Source organism: Anser cygnoides, chromosome 1 (assembly GCF_040182565.1).
Source record: "Anser cygnoides isolate HZ-2024a breed goose chromosome 1, Taihu_goose_T2T_genome, whole genome shotgun sequence".
NCBI classification, from domain to species: domain Eukaryota; kingdom Metazoa; phylum Chordata; class Aves; order Anseriformes; family Anatidae; genus Anser; species Anser cygnoides.
The window spans coordinates 91995329-92012790 of record NC_089873.1 but is presented as its reverse complement, the minus strand read 5'-3'; the positions used below and the strand labels follow the sequence as shown (position 1 = coordinate 92012790).

The 17462-nt window shown below is 38.4% G+C and overlaps 1 protein-coding gene across 1 annotated transcript in view; it reads right to left on the bottom strand.

The window, feature by feature from the left end:
* Positions 1-17462, bottom strand: part of LOC106039205 (LINE-1 reverse transcriptase homolog) — a 153584-nt gene that overhangs the window by 3166 nt on the left and 132956 nt on the right. The window contains exons 17-21 of the mRNA XM_067002462.1: positions 14396-14440; positions 13648-13751; positions 1813-1958; positions 720-1381; positions 41-171 (exon numbers count right to left, since the gene is read on the bottom strand). The gene's annotated coding sequence lies outside the window, so the exon portion shown is untranslated. The remainder of the gene's footprint in view (positions 1-40; positions 172-719; positions 1382-1812; positions 1959-13647; positions 13752-14395; positions 14441-17462) is intronic.

The window sequence follows — 17462 nt, the reverse complement described above, 5'->3', positions numbered from 1 at the left end:
AAACCACTGTGGGGCGGGGTGGGGGGCTCTTTTCTCTCACCCTGGTCTTCACCTTTCTGTTCTCTTGAGTGAGGGTGAGCGGACTGCCCTTTAGGATGAATCGGCTTCAACACCACTCTGTTGTCAGCTGCCCCTTTAGGTTTCCACTTGCTTATCCCATTCCTTCTGCTTCTGAAATTAAACACTGCTTAAGTCAAAAATAAACAGGCCGACAAGCAAATGACTTTGCTTAGATCCCAATTTAGCTTTTGAATTGCTAATATCCATCTACACAAAATATGCTTCTCAAGTGGTGTCAGGGCATTTACTTATCTTGGTTCCCATGTATATTCCTGGACAAAGGGACAGCTGCAGAGCAAGTGCATCAGTTATTTGGTTACTGTTTTTACTCAGCATGCAAAAAGTTTCCAGAAACTGCCACTGGTACAGTTTATGACCTGTGCCCTCTCTCTGTGCTCCCCTTCTACTTTACCAACAATATCTGATGGATTGGCAATGGCATCTAGACAGAAAATAAACAAAAAAAGAACCAAACAAACCCTACTTGGGTATGCCAAGCAGTAAAGGCTTGCATACGGTGGTTTTCTTTGCTTAAAGAGAAGAGCGGTAGAGGTTTTTAAACAAATAACTGAGTTAGCTTTTGTTTCTAGGTGTTCGTCCACAGAACACAGAGCTATTCTGTATTGGGGAAACACAGAGTGCTGCAGAATACCATTTACCTCAGGAAATATTCCCAAAGAAGTCCTAACTCAGCACTGAAGGAAATCTGTCCCAAGAAGACAATCCAGATTCTGTATTTCCTTTCCACTTGCCGAAAGAGTAATCTAAATAGATAAAAGCATTCCCAAGAAGATGGATGAGACAAACCATTTTAACAGAAAATTACAGTGAAACAACTCAAGGCTGCACCCAGAAACCAGTGCAGGAAAATGTATGGACCAGAAGAACATTCTTCTAAGAAACACAGTTTATGGACTATCAGAAACCTTGCGTGCTGTACACTTGCCATCCTAAGTGACTCAGCACCATACTCCTGAATGCCTGCTTTGAAGTGGGTTTGGTTTGATTTCCTAGAAACAGAAATTAATTTCCTCTAACATTTCCAGCAAAGGGACCCAGCATTTTAAGCATTGCTTTCAGATATGCACTACATCTATCCTACGGCATATTTATTTATTTATTTTTTCTGTCCTTTAAATAGGGGAATGATTCTTTTCATATTTTATAACTCATCTTTGCTTCTCTTCAGGCTCCTGACACACTCTTTTTGCATTTTCCTGAGCATCCAGTGGCACAGCTTGAGCAGGAAAATTCATTAGGGGAAGGAAGAGGAATATCGACTTAATTTTGCATCAGGTAAAACAGAGTGAGATACATCCTCCTGTAAAAGAGAAAATGGGCTCAGTCTCATGCTGTTGCAAAGCTGTCCCTTATTTGAGAGCTGCTTTGATGCTTCTGCTTAATACTTGCACGGTGGAAACTGAATCTGAATAAGTTGAAAAGGCTGGTAAGCCTTCACTCCCACTGTTCAGTAGAACAGTGGGGCTGAAGGCAACAGCAGGATACCCAGCTGCTGGCCTCTTGAAAGATTTTACTGCTTCACTTTCCACGGAGACAAAATAAAAGGAAAACAAGTCCTGTGAGATGAGAAAAACAAAGAAACAAATCCACTGGCTTTGACAAGTAAAAATAAAATAAACAGGGGAACGTAGTTAAAAATGGCAGACTCCTTCCAAACACCGGAAAACATGTGCACTGTCACAATAACAATTTAGGAAGTAATTTAAGTTCCGTGGTTAGCAATTTACCTACCTGCATCTGCTGCTGGTTCTCCCTTTCGGTGTTTCTATTATGCCAGCAAAGTTGCATGTGTTTCCAGAGGGAAGGAGCCTTGTCGTTATCACCCCCGGAGAAACTACAGAGAATTCATCTATATGTGCATGAAGGAAGACAGAAGACTGTGGAAAGAAATAAACAGGAGAAAACATTTATTTGTTGTCTCCCAAAGTACAACTGTTTTAAACATAAGGAAATACTACAATACACGAAAACTTAGGGAAGTATAATCAGCCACATTGCTTAAAACCTGATCTTGGAGGACTAATAGAATTTGGCACCAAAGCTGCTAAGTAATTCCTAACAGTAAATATGTAATTAACAGCAAACTGTTCAGTTGATCTTTTTTTTTTTTTTTAATTATTATTATTATTATTATTTAATGCTACCAGTGGAATAAATTTCGAAAAGCTTTCATTCAGTTTGTTCTCAACATGGCTTGGAACAACCACATGAAAAACAAACTGGGTAGTTTTCCAAAAGCATGCCATTGTTGATTTTCCACCGGAATACCCTGGGTCCTATAAACCAGGTGTTGCTAGAGCATATTGGAAATGAAAGGCAACATTTCACAATTTGTTTAAGCGAGATTATGCATGCTGCAGTGCCTCATTGAGTTCATGCAAGAGAGGTTCTTCCCAGTGCTTTAATTGGCACTTAGCTTCTTTTACAGCTTGTTCGCCTAGACAGCCTGCACAAAGTAGTCACTTAAAGTGTAGCTTAGAGCATTATAAAACACAGCTTTACAGGAAATATGAACATTCATTTGATAATTGCCATGACAACTCGGCCATGTTAGATTTAAAAATCATTAGTTTTGAAGCTGTGATATGCTGAGTGTTTTTCCACCTCTGGGCATTCACAGCAATGAGGAGCACTTGCTAAACCACCTGGAGGTACCTCGCAGCACAAGCTGCATGGGGATGAACATGACTGCAGCCTCCGTGGACCTCACAGGGGTTGGGGGAGGCAGGACCATCATCACCTGGGGGGCTCAGCCTCAGAGCTTCAGTCACATGCACGTCACCACCAAAAATTATTTAGAGGTTTACTGGGCTGAAAAGTATATTCACCCCCTCGTGTTACAAGAGAGCTCACAATAAGACCCTTTTTAATGAGAAAATACAGTTCACTTGCAGACCTAGAGGCACAGGAAGAATAAGGAATAACGCAGCCTGCAACAATCAGAAAATACTCGTTCAACAAAACCCAAATATTCCATAGGGTCACGCTGACTGCTGAATCTTTTTGATTAAACTAAGAGGGGAAGTGCAGGGGGATGGGATGGCAGCCTTGAAGATGCACAGATGAAAAGATGGGTGCCTCCCAGAGATAGACTTCATAGCTTCCAGATGGCCAGAGAATTATTAAAATCTAATTTTGTTAGCCACAGAATAAATGCTTTATATTTCTCTCTTCTTGTAAACTTGGAAATTTAAGTATATAACATGTTTGCATGTTTGCCATTAGTACATTCGCATTTGGAAGAGTTTTTTTTTTTTAAAGAGATGAGGAAAGCGATGGGAAAAACATTAAAACAGCTTTTCATTACTGCTATTAAAATTCAAGTCCATTACTGTGGAGAAATCGATTGATTCAACAGGAAGTTTGCATATGCCTTTCTTTTTTATTAACTGAAGAAACAAACAAATATATTTGACAATTTTTCTTCATGCTGCTGACAGTTTAGCCCAAACCACTCTCTGCTTACTGCTCTTGTGCTTACCGGTCCCAAGAGCAATCACTACAGTCTTGCTTGCTGTGCAAGATTCTTCTTTAAAATGAGCCATCACTCATGGTGATCACTTATTATCGTTGATGCTGTTTTTAAAAAGTCTTAAGAGTCTGCAAGCGCAGAGGAATTTTATGAACAAAGCATAAAGTCATAAAAGTCAGTAGTATTTTTATTCTACTGGCAGACAAGCCTTAGCTCTTAGTAAACTGCAAGTGCAAACTAAAAAGCAATATAATCATGCACACAATGCAGCAAAATAGTTCCAACAGGTTGATACTGCACACCAATCTTCAGCTACTTTTTTGCCTTTTAACTTCATTCTTTCTAGCCTTTTCTAATGATGACTGAGAAGAAGAGATATGTGCTATGAAGAAGTACAACAAATCATCATAAGCATTTCTTTATTTTTTTAGCAGGTAGATTTTACACCCCCCCCAAGACAGTTAGAAGTGCATATAATGTTTCTTAATACATTAAGGGCCATGCAATGCATTGCTACAGATTTGATTAATTCACCTTCTGAAAGAGCAATAATACCTGACTCTGCAATGCTCAGCATTATTTAGCTATAATGCTGAACATGTTTCTCAAAAAATGATCTGCCATCCAGAGTCAATGTAGAATTCACAAATTTCTTCTCATTTTTCATTACTGTTTTCAAAAGTATGACTCATGTATTTTTGAATTTCATGGGACTAAAGGAAGGGAATCATAATCTGCATAGTTTGCATCCAAGCTTCCCAGCATGCATACCTAACAAACATTATAAACAAATACACCGCAGCCACAGGCTGCTCTTTGATTCATACAAATGGATTTCCTAACTCAACCTGACAGCTCAGCTGATTAGACAAATAAAATCTCTTGGATAACACTAGTGTTGATAATAACATTTTCCAAATGGGACAGCTATATTTTGTGCTAAAAATGAATATACAGTTAGAAATCATGGAAAAACTTGTACAACAACTAACAAGAAAAAGCAGATATTTTTAAAAGGCTGTGTCTTTTCTCATCCTTGTTTATGCAAGCAGTTTCTAGCTGATATGCACCTTAGCCAAGAGAGATATCAATACACAAGGTAAAGTGCTGAGCAGGACACAAGCTGCTGAGCTCTGCTGGGCTTATTAACTGTGGAGGTGGCAATATAGGTTAGCCAAGAGAGGCACCAATGCTGGGAGAGAACCCTCACTTTTCCATCCCTCTGACCTGCTACCTTCAAGCCACTTCTGCCCCTGGGAAGCACAGTGTGCCCAAGGGAGTGGACAAGGATGAAGGAAGAAGGGCAAGAGATGCTCACTGCAGCAGCCCAGCTGTGCATCAGGGGATATCAACGGGTAGGGGCAGGGAAGCAGGAGAAAGTCATGGTCATTGGAAAAATACGGTCTTATGAAAAGAAAAGAAAAAGGTCATGAACTGCTGGTTTATATCTTGCATTATGAAACGACGTCACTGGCTCGCTATCAAAGAAGCTCTCAGAGCTAAGACAAGCATATATCTGTGATGTTTCCGACACCAGCTTTAAATGTTTAGCTGCTACCAGAGAGAACCAGAAAGCACTCAAACAGCCCAAGGGAGAATACTGAGATGAAAGAAGATATCATTAAGATAATTTTGCATATAAGAGATCAGTACAAGACAGCAAGACAGCTCTTTCTCTAAAAAGAAATAGCAATTTTCTGATCTTTAAAATTAACTTGGAGACTCTCATTGCTTATACAGAAATCTTTCCAGAGAAAAATGAAATGGGGAAGGGTTCTCAGAATTCAGAATGATTCAAGATGATGGGACAATGCTCAAATGATGCTATAATGTTAGAAGAGTGAATTAGTCTCATTACCAGGCTCTTTTTTTCACTAGCACTGAATTTTTAAGAGCTGTTTCACAAAAAATATCAGAAATGTCAATTTATATAATAGTGCCCTGTTATTTAGAAAGCTTACTTTGACAGTATGAAGTGTAAACTACTTGTGAACATGAAAAATCGGAAGTGTCAGTGGATTTGTAAAGATTTTAAAACTGAAAACAATGAGATGATTTCATAAATTCTTGATTGTTCTAAAGAGTCTGTTTCAAATGACAAACTAGAAAAATAAACAAAATTCACTAAAGTAGAGATTATATTTTTTCCCCTTTGGTTTCCCCAGATTTTCAAATTAAGACTCAACATGTTTCAGCAGCAGAAAAGAGCCAAGAACTGAAGATTTCCTATTAGAAACAGAGACTGACTGATTGCTTCTCCCAACTAACAGACTGAGCACAGAGCTTGAGTTTCCTTTTCATTTGCTATTTTTAAATGATGCAAAATGCCTACTTGTGTAAAATGGATAAATATGCGCAGTGCTGGCAACCCAAAGTTTTGCTACTTCCGTGCACTCACAATGGTACATCTTAGACAAGTGAAAATTTAAACAGATGTCACAGCTCCACCTTCTGAACCAAGAAGGAAGGATCAGAAGGGGCATAATTGGTCACTCCAATGAACTAGAGCAATGAAGACGCAGTTGCTGAAACTGCCTTAACTGCCTTTTCTCTTTTTTTTTTTTTGACACAGCCCTTGCACTGATCAAAATCACAGTGTCAGATACAGCAAGCCATCCAAAAGAAGTAGGAGGCCATCAACTTGCCCAGTTAGAAGCAGCAGCCTGGTTTTGAAACTTGCATGAATTGTAGTAAGCCCATTTCTGCATTTTCTTACTCATTGGCTAGGAAAAGCAACAACAAAAAAACAAGTTTGCATGCACAGCCTTCACTTCAGAAGGATGCTCCTGCTCTGGTGGTTCTGATGAAGCAACAGATGCTCTGTAGTTCACAGACCATGAGGTTAACAGGCATTTTATATCCCTTTAGCTCCACTTTTTGGTGTATTACAAAAGCTAAAGAAAAGGTTGATCAATGTGAAGTTCACATTAAACTAGAAGAATATTTGGCAGGTTAAAAAAAGAAAATCAATCTTGTAAAGGAACATAAACAGGTATCTATAGTTTCAGCAACCAGACTCTGTTCCTTAATCTGCTGGTAGTAAGAGTGAAGCAAATACCCTATTTCCCTGAATGCTATTCTCAGCTATATGCCTTGTGGGTACAAAAAGTGGTTCACAGCCAGAAATTCTGATTATTGCAGAAACCTTGAAGACAACAGCAGATCAGCCAAGTATTTCCTACAGATTAGGACCATGGTGACAGCGGAGAAATAACTGACAGATGCTGAAGCAAAATGTCTTAGTCAATAACTTACTAAGAAAAGCACAAAGGATTGTGGCAACACAGCAGAACAGGAGTAGTACAGATAGCATAAATCTTTCATGCCACCCAAAAGATTCTTGCAATGAGCAGAGACAGTGCTTTGTGAGTCTGAGAGCCAGCAAAACTAAATATCGCACCTGAAGCAATGGAGTGTTCAACAATATGTCAGATATAAAAGGTGAATGAGAAGACTTTTAGTCCAGAGGATTACCAGAGTCCAAACACCCACAGAGCACTGGCAAGCATGCAGAACCCAAAATGTCAAAACAAAAGTTAAAATAACATAAAATAAAGAATCTGCATCAGGTATAAACCAAACAAAAAATGACACTGATAATAACTAGAACTTGAACACGTGCCTAATGTTTGCATGCTGCAATTAACTAACTAAAGTGCTGGAGTGATGATAGCTAAAAAGAAAACATTTAAATCAGTAGGTAGGGAATTGGAGTCACATTTCTTGAGGGGTAGACTCAACTGTGTGCTTCTTCGTCCTGCATGCACTGCATTTTGCTTGCTGCTGGTCTGCATAAAGGAATTTTCTTGACAAACACAGACTGAAACAGAGACCTGGATCCAAACCAGCAAGCACTGGACTAACATAGCTGATAACAAGCCAATACTGAAATAGCCAAGAGTGGATGAAGATGGGAGTTTTCATGAACACACAGATGAGGATTATAAATTGAGTATTTATAGCATAAGTAATCCCTCTTCATCTTTGATTTATTGTTTCTAGTTTGGTGAATGAAGAAAAAGAGATATAAAAGCAAAAAACAAGCAAACCAAGTATCTGTATTAGAGTTGCTGAACAGTGATAAGGACAGCATCCAGTATGAACCCTTCAGAACTGTCATGGTTTGGGGAGGAGCTGAAGATAGGTTGGTTTCATGGAGGACAGACAAATTTTAGCTGACACGAGATATGAGAGGCTGCACACCCAGAGAGAAGAAAGTTGCAGGGACAAGCTTAATCCCTGCAAAAACACCCAGTGGAAGCACAGCAGAAGTGATGGAGGACTTAAAGCCCTTATGCAGACAACCTGGAGGAGGAGTTGGGCCCCAGGGCACTGCGAGGCTGAAGAAAAGGGGATGATGAGGCTGAAGTGAGAGACCAGCTCACTGCCAGGGGTGCAGAGCTATCTACCCTGCTTCTACTCCATCCCAGGCACCAGCAGTCACCCCTCATCTGCATGCTTTGCAGCAGACAGAAGTTAAAAAGCAACAACTTACTCATAGCAGAGGAGTAAGACAAAATATTTGTTTCCTTCCTGATTCTGAGAAGCTGAAATTCCCCAGCACAGAACAGTGTAACCAGAAGGACTCCGTTCCTTTTCCACTACCAAAAGAATTATAAAAACAAGTTATGAATTAAAGTCAGTACTACTAAGAATCATTCCAACTGATCTTTCTTTGCCTTACAACCACCTCCTTGAAATAAATAACAAATGCTTGAAATGGCACACACTGGTTGAGGGAATAGAAATGAGTGACAAACACCAAATGAACTAAACTCTGATCCCTTGGGTGAGAGAGGTATTGTATGGAATCGGCTAGATTTCATTTCAGTCTAGGGTCACTTTCTCTAGTGCAGTGAATGTAAGAATGCAGAAGCATGTTGTAAGACCTGAAGAGATTCTGATTTTGTAGGAAAAACGAGCAAGAGCAGATACGATACACTAAAAAAGAGAAAAAGCAATTGGTACTTAAAATAAATCAAATCACAGAAAAGTCCATTAAATATGACAGAACCAACATAATGGGCTTAATATTTAAAAGTGATCGAATAAAGGAGGGGCATGAAAATGAAACGAATATAATGCTAGAAAGAGATGAGATACAAAGTGATGGAAAAGTGAATGTTGTCATTAAAACACACATTTAGAACAACAGAATAATCAGTTTATCTTCAGGAGGAATTACATTTCTTGGTCTCTCGTAAGTGACTTTTGTATTTACCCAGCATCTGCAGTGAGGACGGTACTGCACGACTGCTGGCAGAGGAGGCTGATCACAAAATGGTGCCTGCTGCAGTTGTGTGGTGGCAGCGGCACCAGGTCCCACAGGCGCTCTGGGCTGAACACTGAAGAATTGCAAGTGACTTTCAGAGGTCATTTAGAAGGTACTAGTTAGCTTGCATCATATATGCTTTTTGCTGGAGAAACTGAAACATTCCAGCAACCCTTTCTGATCCAGAGTGCTTTCTGATTCATGACGGGAAACCTTCAGCAACTCATTTCTCAACTCTACTTAACAGGCAGACACCTTGAGACTTCAAGCAACAAAAAGCAACTCCTCAGGACAGAAGCTAAAGATTTTCCTATGCTAATACCACAGTTCTTCAGCATGACCTTTCCTCAAGCCAGCACTTATTAGCATCTCCTTATTCCTCATCACTCAGCATTCTACATGTCTCCCACGCTTTGATATCTCTCCCCCTACCAAGTGTACCTTTCAAGTTCTTGGCATGCTGCTTGCTACTTGGGCTCAGCAGTATGCTTTATGTATCTATTTCAACTGAAGTGTTTACAAAATTAAAATAGGTAGGGAGGTCATAAATTTGCTCAAACACCTGTAGTGACTGAGCAAACTGTTTATAGCTCACAATGGAAAATTTGCCTAGCAGGAGCAGTTAGTTTATTATTGTTGAACAGTTTATCACAAATGAGCAGTTATCACAATTAGAAAAAGAAGTGGGAGAAATGATAATAGTCTTGTAAAGAAAATCATTATCTGAACACAAACATCTTAATATAGATATGTAAAAAAAGTGAATTCCTTAAAAGAGCTCTTAGGCTCAGCAGGATGTGAGAATAAAGGCACAGAGCAAGAGTTACTTGTGGCAGGATAAGACAGCTGGGGGGCAAGCTGAAAACAAAAATAGCAAAGTCACAAGTTTGTGATACATAGTTTCAAGAGTTTGAGCTGTAGCAGCTGATTTGGTGATTGCAATTTTGTTTTAAGGAAAGATATGTCATCAGCCAAAACATGAAGCAGACCATTGGTCCTTTCCTATTTAGGTTGTTAGGCTTAGTGGCTTGGCGAGTCTATAAAGCACTTAGAACAAAGACTTTTCCATAAAGTACACTTGTTTGAAAATAGGTATGAATCATTTATGACATCCAGCTGTGTACATGACAGGTTCAATCTGCATCTCACCCTGCAGCAAACAAGCAGATTACAAGCAACAGGTGGGGAAAGATTTTCAAGAGCACTGTGCTGACAAAATGCTGTTAACTTGAGAGGACAGAAATAAGGTCAAGGTTAAGCACTTAGGAAAAAATCTACTCTTGGACTCCACAGCCACAAAGGATACAGGATGAGAAAACTTGCACCTAAATGGCAGTAAGCTTAAACCTGATAAAATTTCTGCAAGACAGACCAGATCAAAACAAAAATCAAGTCAACCAGGGGACAGCATGCCAAAATTGTAATTCATCAGTGCCAACAGCTTAAGAGGACAGAAAGAATTCTTCCTGAGGACTTGCTTTAAGTTCTTTCCCTCACAGAAGGCATGGCATGAGCATCTATCAGCCACAGACCGTAAAGCAAGAGGAACTCACAATAACGTTTTGTGTGTACCAGACAGATCTGACTATGACAAGCTGAATACCCAGCAAACGCAGGACCACTCTGTGCCAGTCATCTGGGTTTTGAAATTCCCAAATAATCTGTATTCAGATGAGCTCGTGCTTTACCAGACCCTCGTACACATAGCTCATCTATTAGAAGACTCAGCAGCCATTTATTTATTACCACCTGTGCTACAGAATAATAGAGCCAATGATCAATCCTTCTGTAAAGATACAGTGTTAACAACTTAGCTGCTAAATAATTGATTGCTTCAGCTTGTACACTTAGTAGGAGTTCCTCTCTGCTGATATTTGAGAGCTGGATCAGGTCCCAGCATGAATGGGAACTTGTGTACTAATCAGGCACAGAAAGATCTATTTTAAAAGCAATTTTGTATAAATGACAGGTTAAAAGATTGAGGAACCATTAAAAAAGAGCTGCATAAATGACCTATAGTCCTATATCGTGTCTCTTTTTCTATACTTTGGAGACACTCAAGGAAAAAAAAATGAAAAAACTGTTAAGGTGATTATATTTTGTACTAAGTTTGCTGCCTTAGGTTGCAGTTACTGCCAAGTTTTGTATTTTTTTCTCTCTCTTTTTTTTTTTTGTCACAGGTGATTACACTTAAGCAGACTTGCCTGCCAATGTGATTTGAACTTTGCTTAAATTATAAGTCACCCTGCCATCTAAATCAATTTCCCACCATTCCAGAAAGGTCATTTAAGCTTTCAAGTGCACTGGTTTGAAAATTAAAACATATAAAAGTGTAACAATAATGCAAATCTGCTCACCTGCATCCAGAGAAGAAAAAAATGTATGTGGTTTGCTACTGCCTTCTCAGATTGAAGAAATATTCTCACCCATGGGTAAAAACACAGTAATAACTACATAGTCTTCCTGTGACTGTCATTCTGGAAGGCTGAAATATTTTGCATGTAAATAAGTTTATTTGCAGACCGCAAAGCATAAATTCTATTGTGTGGAGAATATTAGGTGCATAATGAACAAAGAACACACAACCTTTTCAGAGGTATTAAACTAAAGTGTCCTTTACGCCCCCGACCTGAGTTGCAGGGAGAGATGGAGGTCACGGTGCTTTCCTGCCTTGCTTATGTTGCATTGTTAGCTCTTCTCTTTCCTGGTCATAGTTTTTGGGCAAAGCCTTTGGAGGACTCATGCAAGGAAGACAATATCTGGTGTGCTCCTCCCAAACTGTCAATAGATAGAAAACTGCAAAAAACATTTTCATAAATGGTCTTGGCACTTTCCCTGCCGAATCTCAAATAGTAAATCCTTGTTTAGCTCAAAGAAGGGAAGCAAGGTAGGGAGAGGAAGTTTAGCTAGTGTAAGGAAGAAAGCTGCCTTTTATGTACGGCTCCGTTAGCACAGCATATAGTATTACTGATGATGAACCACTACCTAAGATATTAAAAAAATACATTTTTCGGAAATATTCCCAAATGCTCAACAAAAGAGCATCCTGACCTGACTGCCAGCAAGGTGACCTCAAAACAGTGAGATCTGAATTTGGTTTTGCAGTCTGTTCATTCTTCCCCCATTTGCTTAGAGCTCCACTCCAGGACCAGAAGTTCAGCCCCCCACTTTCCCTGTGCTTTGTGCTCACCAGGGTTTGCTGCTGAATTCTGCACAGAAGCATGGGAGGTTAGAAGACTTTTGCTGTTTTTCTGTAGGATTCATTTTTCGTAACCTCTATTTTTTTTTTTTTTTCCTCATGCATTCCTTTGGCCTCCAGAAACCTCTTCTGTTTAGTCCATGTCTGTTCCCTGTAGGATCAAGATTTCTAAGGCATTCCTTCTAAAAATTTAGTAGCAGAAACTATAGCCATATCTGACATTCCCCCTCACTAAATGTCAAGAAAAAGCTCTCCCCTCCATGCTCCCAACAAAAAAATCACAACAGGTTTGAACTTCCTTCTATAAGCATCACTGGACGGTATGTGTGGCAGTGAATCAATGATGCCTTGCAAAAATTAACTGAAACTGTAGTTCTTATGGGTATATACCAAAGACATGCACAAACAAAAAATGCTAATTCAAAAAAACAAAAAACAAAAAAGCAAAAATCCAACCCAAAACCAAAGATTACTCACTAAAGAAAGCATCCCCTATCCCAATGGGGCTTCTTCCTTTTTAAGAGCTGAACTTGCCCTTTTTTCCCTTCTAGGTAGTTCTCATAAAAAAATTCCAAATACCAGAGACAGCAGTTGATTTTTTATTTTAAAAACGTTTTCTATACAGTTCAAGAAATCTCACTGAAAAATGAATACGAGTATTATTGCCATAATGCCACATAATGCCATCCCCTTTCATTCCCATGATCAAGTCTCCTCGTTACCTGCATTTTCAGAACTCCCCCCCCCCAAAAAAAATAAATTACTAACACCAAAGGTGTTATTAGCATGCCAGACCAGACCCTTCTCCCACTATGTCTGCTACAGAAATTCATCCATTAGTCCAGTGCAGCTATGTCACCTGTTCAGCAGCCCAGCATTCAAACCATCTGATCCATTAGTTACTATGCACAGCTGAGATCTCCATTGTTCTTACGTTTCAAGTAATAAAATAAATAAATAAATAAATAAAAAACGTTTCCAGAGAAAAATACTCATTTTCCAGAAAAACAAAAAGAGGGCTATTATTTTCTGAGGTGTACTTCAAATAAAAGTATATAAATAATGCTCAAAGTTTCAGCTCCTAGTCCTACTAGGATAAATGGAAAAAATGCATGCTCCCTGAGCTTGCTGAAAGTAGAAGAGGAGGGGAGGTACTCTGATTTCTCTTTCCAAATTTTGTCTCTTTTGGGTGCCTGGGCCATCATAATCAGAATACTACCCTATGCAGATTCAGGCCAAGACAACAAGAAGAGAAATTGCAGGAAATGATGTAGAACTCCAAATTATCTGTAAAATTAAGACTGTGAAGAAGAAAGAAAATCACTCCTGTTGTGTAAGAAAAACAGTAAGAAAAAAAGAGGGTCATGGATCATGTGTTAGACAGTAAAGACACTAAAAAAAGCTCACCGCAAAGGTGAAGGACAAAAAAAAGTCTATGTGGGTTCTTCTTAAAGTATAGTAAATGTGGCTGATTTTTTTTTGTAACATCCTAAATCATTTGTTATAGCTTTTGATCCCAAATGGTACTTCGTTGTCACTGCACATTAGCATTGCCGCTCCTGAATGACATCTTAAGATCTTTATCAAACTGTCACTGTTAAAACAGTAGCTTTGTATACTTACCATTTACACCACAGATGGCACCAAACAGCCGCATCAATTCAGTCATTCTATTTAGAAGGTATTTCAAAGTGATCGATGCCGCCTAAACACAGAAACTTCATAACCTGTGAGATATTTTCTTGTATTTGGTCACCACAAAAACTTTAGGACAATTATTTGAAATAATCACATCCCTACACTATTTTTTTTTTCAAAATTAAGAAAAAAAAATTACCCTTGAACTTTCTCCTTCTTTGACAGATCTTAAATGAAACAATTGTAATTCTAATCCTCCATGTAATTAACCTTACAAAGTAAAAGATGAGAAAGATGCTAATTGTAACAAGTTTTTGTTTGGGATATTAAAGCTCTAGAAATAATTTGGTAACAGCTAGTTTTCATTTTATTTCCAAAACTTGGGATGAATAGTTCTGAAATGTATGTTGCAAATACTATTTCTGCAGGGATCTTTTCAAGGACAATCTCTGAAAAAGGTAGCAAAAGTGGCCAAACACCCAACTAACAACCTATGGAAGTCAGCTATAAACATGAAGAAGAATGCCTTAATTATTTTGTTATCACAGTCTTGCAGCCTTAAGAACTGGATTCACATCCATTCTTTGCCACACATTTATTGAATGACTATCAGAAAGAAATAAAATGAATGACTAAAGATTAGCTGTTCCCTCTTTCCTCTTTTTCATACTCATCTTTCAGCTCCGCTTTTTTTTTTTTTTTTCAATATTTCTCAGCCCGTGTTGTTGCTTACCCTGCCAAGTGTACGAGGCTTGCTGTAGTGAATCAGCTTTACACCCTGTAATGAGTAAAAACAATGAGTCATTTATCTAGGAAAGTTGTTTGGGGTTGCACAAGAAATTGGTTATTCAGCCCCTGCTCTGTGAAGCTGCTTTGTTCACCTCAGAAAGGAGGCCTTCTCCTCACTGCCACTCATCCTGGTCAGAGGGGAGCGGATGAAATGGGAGGCTCTGGTAGGATCTGCAGCTCACCATGGTACACCAGGCCCCACCAGGTACAGCTGCCAGTCAGGTGTTTTCTTACCTTCAGATGTTGGCAGGTTTACAACTAACACACAACTAACTCATCCTTCTGTAACAAAATAAACTTCAAAAACACAGGTGGTGATTTCTGAATGAAGACCACACTTGATAGCCATCCTTTCTAAAGAGGAGACATTTTTCAGTTTTCTCAAGTATGCTTTTATAATTTTATTATTCAAAACAACATAAACTGATGATTTAGAAACATCACACACTTAAACATCCAAGTTTTAAATGTAATCAGATAGAGCAGATACTTAAGTCAAAGCTTTATCCAAACTGTTTGCGTGACAATTAAAGAAAAACAAACTACCTCATTAAGACTTGCTTTCTCACAAAACATTTAAGAGGAGTACCAATCACTGTCACTGCATCTTCTTTCTTAGTGAATAATATGAAATCTTTCAGATTTGCAATAAAATTAGGTAAAAGATGATTACTCACAAATAGATTGTTGTCAAGATGTTACTCTATTTTAAAAAGACAGAAGGACATCTGATGCCCCTATTTTAACATGCTTAGATTAAATTTGCAGTACTAATGCTGTTGTGTTTAAGGTAATTCAAGGATAAGCAAAGTTTACAGAAAAGAGAACAATCATTTTCTACCCAGCTTTGCCCTATTGCATTTACATGCTGAGGAACTTGCCTGTTTTTCCCAACTAGATCAGATAGAAACTACATCTATATGAAACACAAATATGAATGAAAACTGCAGAATTTTTTTCTGAAAACCTTTGAGACAGTATCAGGTAGAAAGATTAGAAAATACATTTCTGGAATATTTCTTATAGATAACCAAAAAAATAAGAATTCAAGAGGTTCATCTGCATTACCAGCAACAGCTGTAATCTAAACACTGAGTTAGATAACCCATTAGCTTTTCACTACTCACATTAACATAACTTTATCTAGATTTTGGAACTTGTCATTAAGTGAATTGCTAGAGAATTGGTTGTGAGCCTATGATTTCAAAGCAAACCCTTGGATTTCAGTCTGTCATCAGTGTCTAATCAACTTGGAGACTCATGTCCATTTAGAAAACCTCCCAGAACAAATGAAATCATTTGCTTCCTCCAAAATACAAACAGGCCATTCACTTACTGAATTGTGCCTATAAGGCAATCACTAGATAATACCCTAAATTGCACAATCTGCAGTTTCAAAAACATACAGTATTTTTCTTCGTACTCCTCTCATTCATGATAATTCAGAAGAAAGCAGTTATCAGAACTCAAGTGTGCATTAACAATTGTTCAGCTCGGTAGGAACCATACACATGTTCCCCCTGCTTAACACACTCTCCAGCTCATACACATGTATCTCTTCCTGCTCTAGTTGATGGCAGAAGCCAGAAATGGATTGCAGAGACAAATAGCTAAACTTAAATGGCCTAATTCACTCTTTACCCATGTAAAACCCTAAAGATTAATCTTTATTTACAAATCAGCTGATATTTAAATCACATTTGGTACAACGCTGTGGGTATTTCAGGAGAATGAGCGTATTTGATCTTCAGTATTCTGAGGATGTGAGTACAGTTTTCCCTTTTCCAACATAAGGAGAAAAGCGGTAAAGGCAAGTGGCTAGTCATGGGATAGCTGACTGGACACATCAGAAACTAGACTCTGATTCTCTGCCCCATAACAAAATGCTACTATTGCAATCAAACATGCTCCAAGGATGCTGTTTTCTACCACAGTGCCAGTAGATCTGGTAGGTACTTGCTGCTGTAGGTAAAGTGGAGCTCTTCTTCCAAGGAAAATCCTCATATAAGATGTCTTTCAAAGACTTAAATATAAAGAACTGGCTTACAAGAATACCTGACAAACCTGTTTTGGAAACAGTTTATTTTCAACCTGCATTAAGCTTAAAGATACCAAGACACAGATTTTGCCTTTATCCTCTTGGCAGCAACATGAAACAACCAAGACATCAAGTGTACCTTTTTGATACCTTTTTGATTACAAGGTTATTTGGTTACTCCTAGAAAGGGCAAATGTTGTCTTAAAAAAAAATAAATAAAAAGAAAACAGACAACCAAGATGGCTAAGGACCCCCCAGTACAACAGTGTGTAGCTACTTCTCCTGAGAAGAATGAGCTGTGCACTAGTGTATTGTTGTAGCAGGGCACTTTAATACTATCCATATGTCAACTTGCAAAACACAATGACCAAATTATGTAAATTTTTACCATATAGTCTCCTAAACAATGAAAGTTACCACCACAACAGTCATTTGTAAAAAAGAGCTTTTAGGAAACTGTGTGAGATCATATAGAAAAATATAATATGCAGCAATATGAGCTTATGTGGAATATTTTCTCATGAGCAGATGGCATTGATACGAATTTTCTTAAAATACTTTATTTAGAGGATAAATGGCCTTATCCTGATAACTGAACTTCAAGGGTTATTCTTTACCTGGCTCAAGCACAATACTGGGAACTGAGGTGCCAGTCACACTTCAATAATGAATACCACACATTAATTTATGTTTAAATCATGGTTTAATTAGTGCTTTAGATATTTTAGGAAAATGAATGACTATTCCTTGCAAGCTTCTTCCCTCATTGTCTTCCAAACAAAAGGTCATACTTACCTTTGCCAATATCATTTTTGACCCTCTCACTGCAATGTTGTAGGTCAGCTTTCCATGGCAGTAACAATATGGCACAAGGAGAATTTGAGAATTCAGAGCAAAAAGCAGTCTGTAGTGCTCTTTTGATTTCTCAGTGCCTGTGACTTAAGTTAAAATTTGTCTTGAGTGACTATCTAAG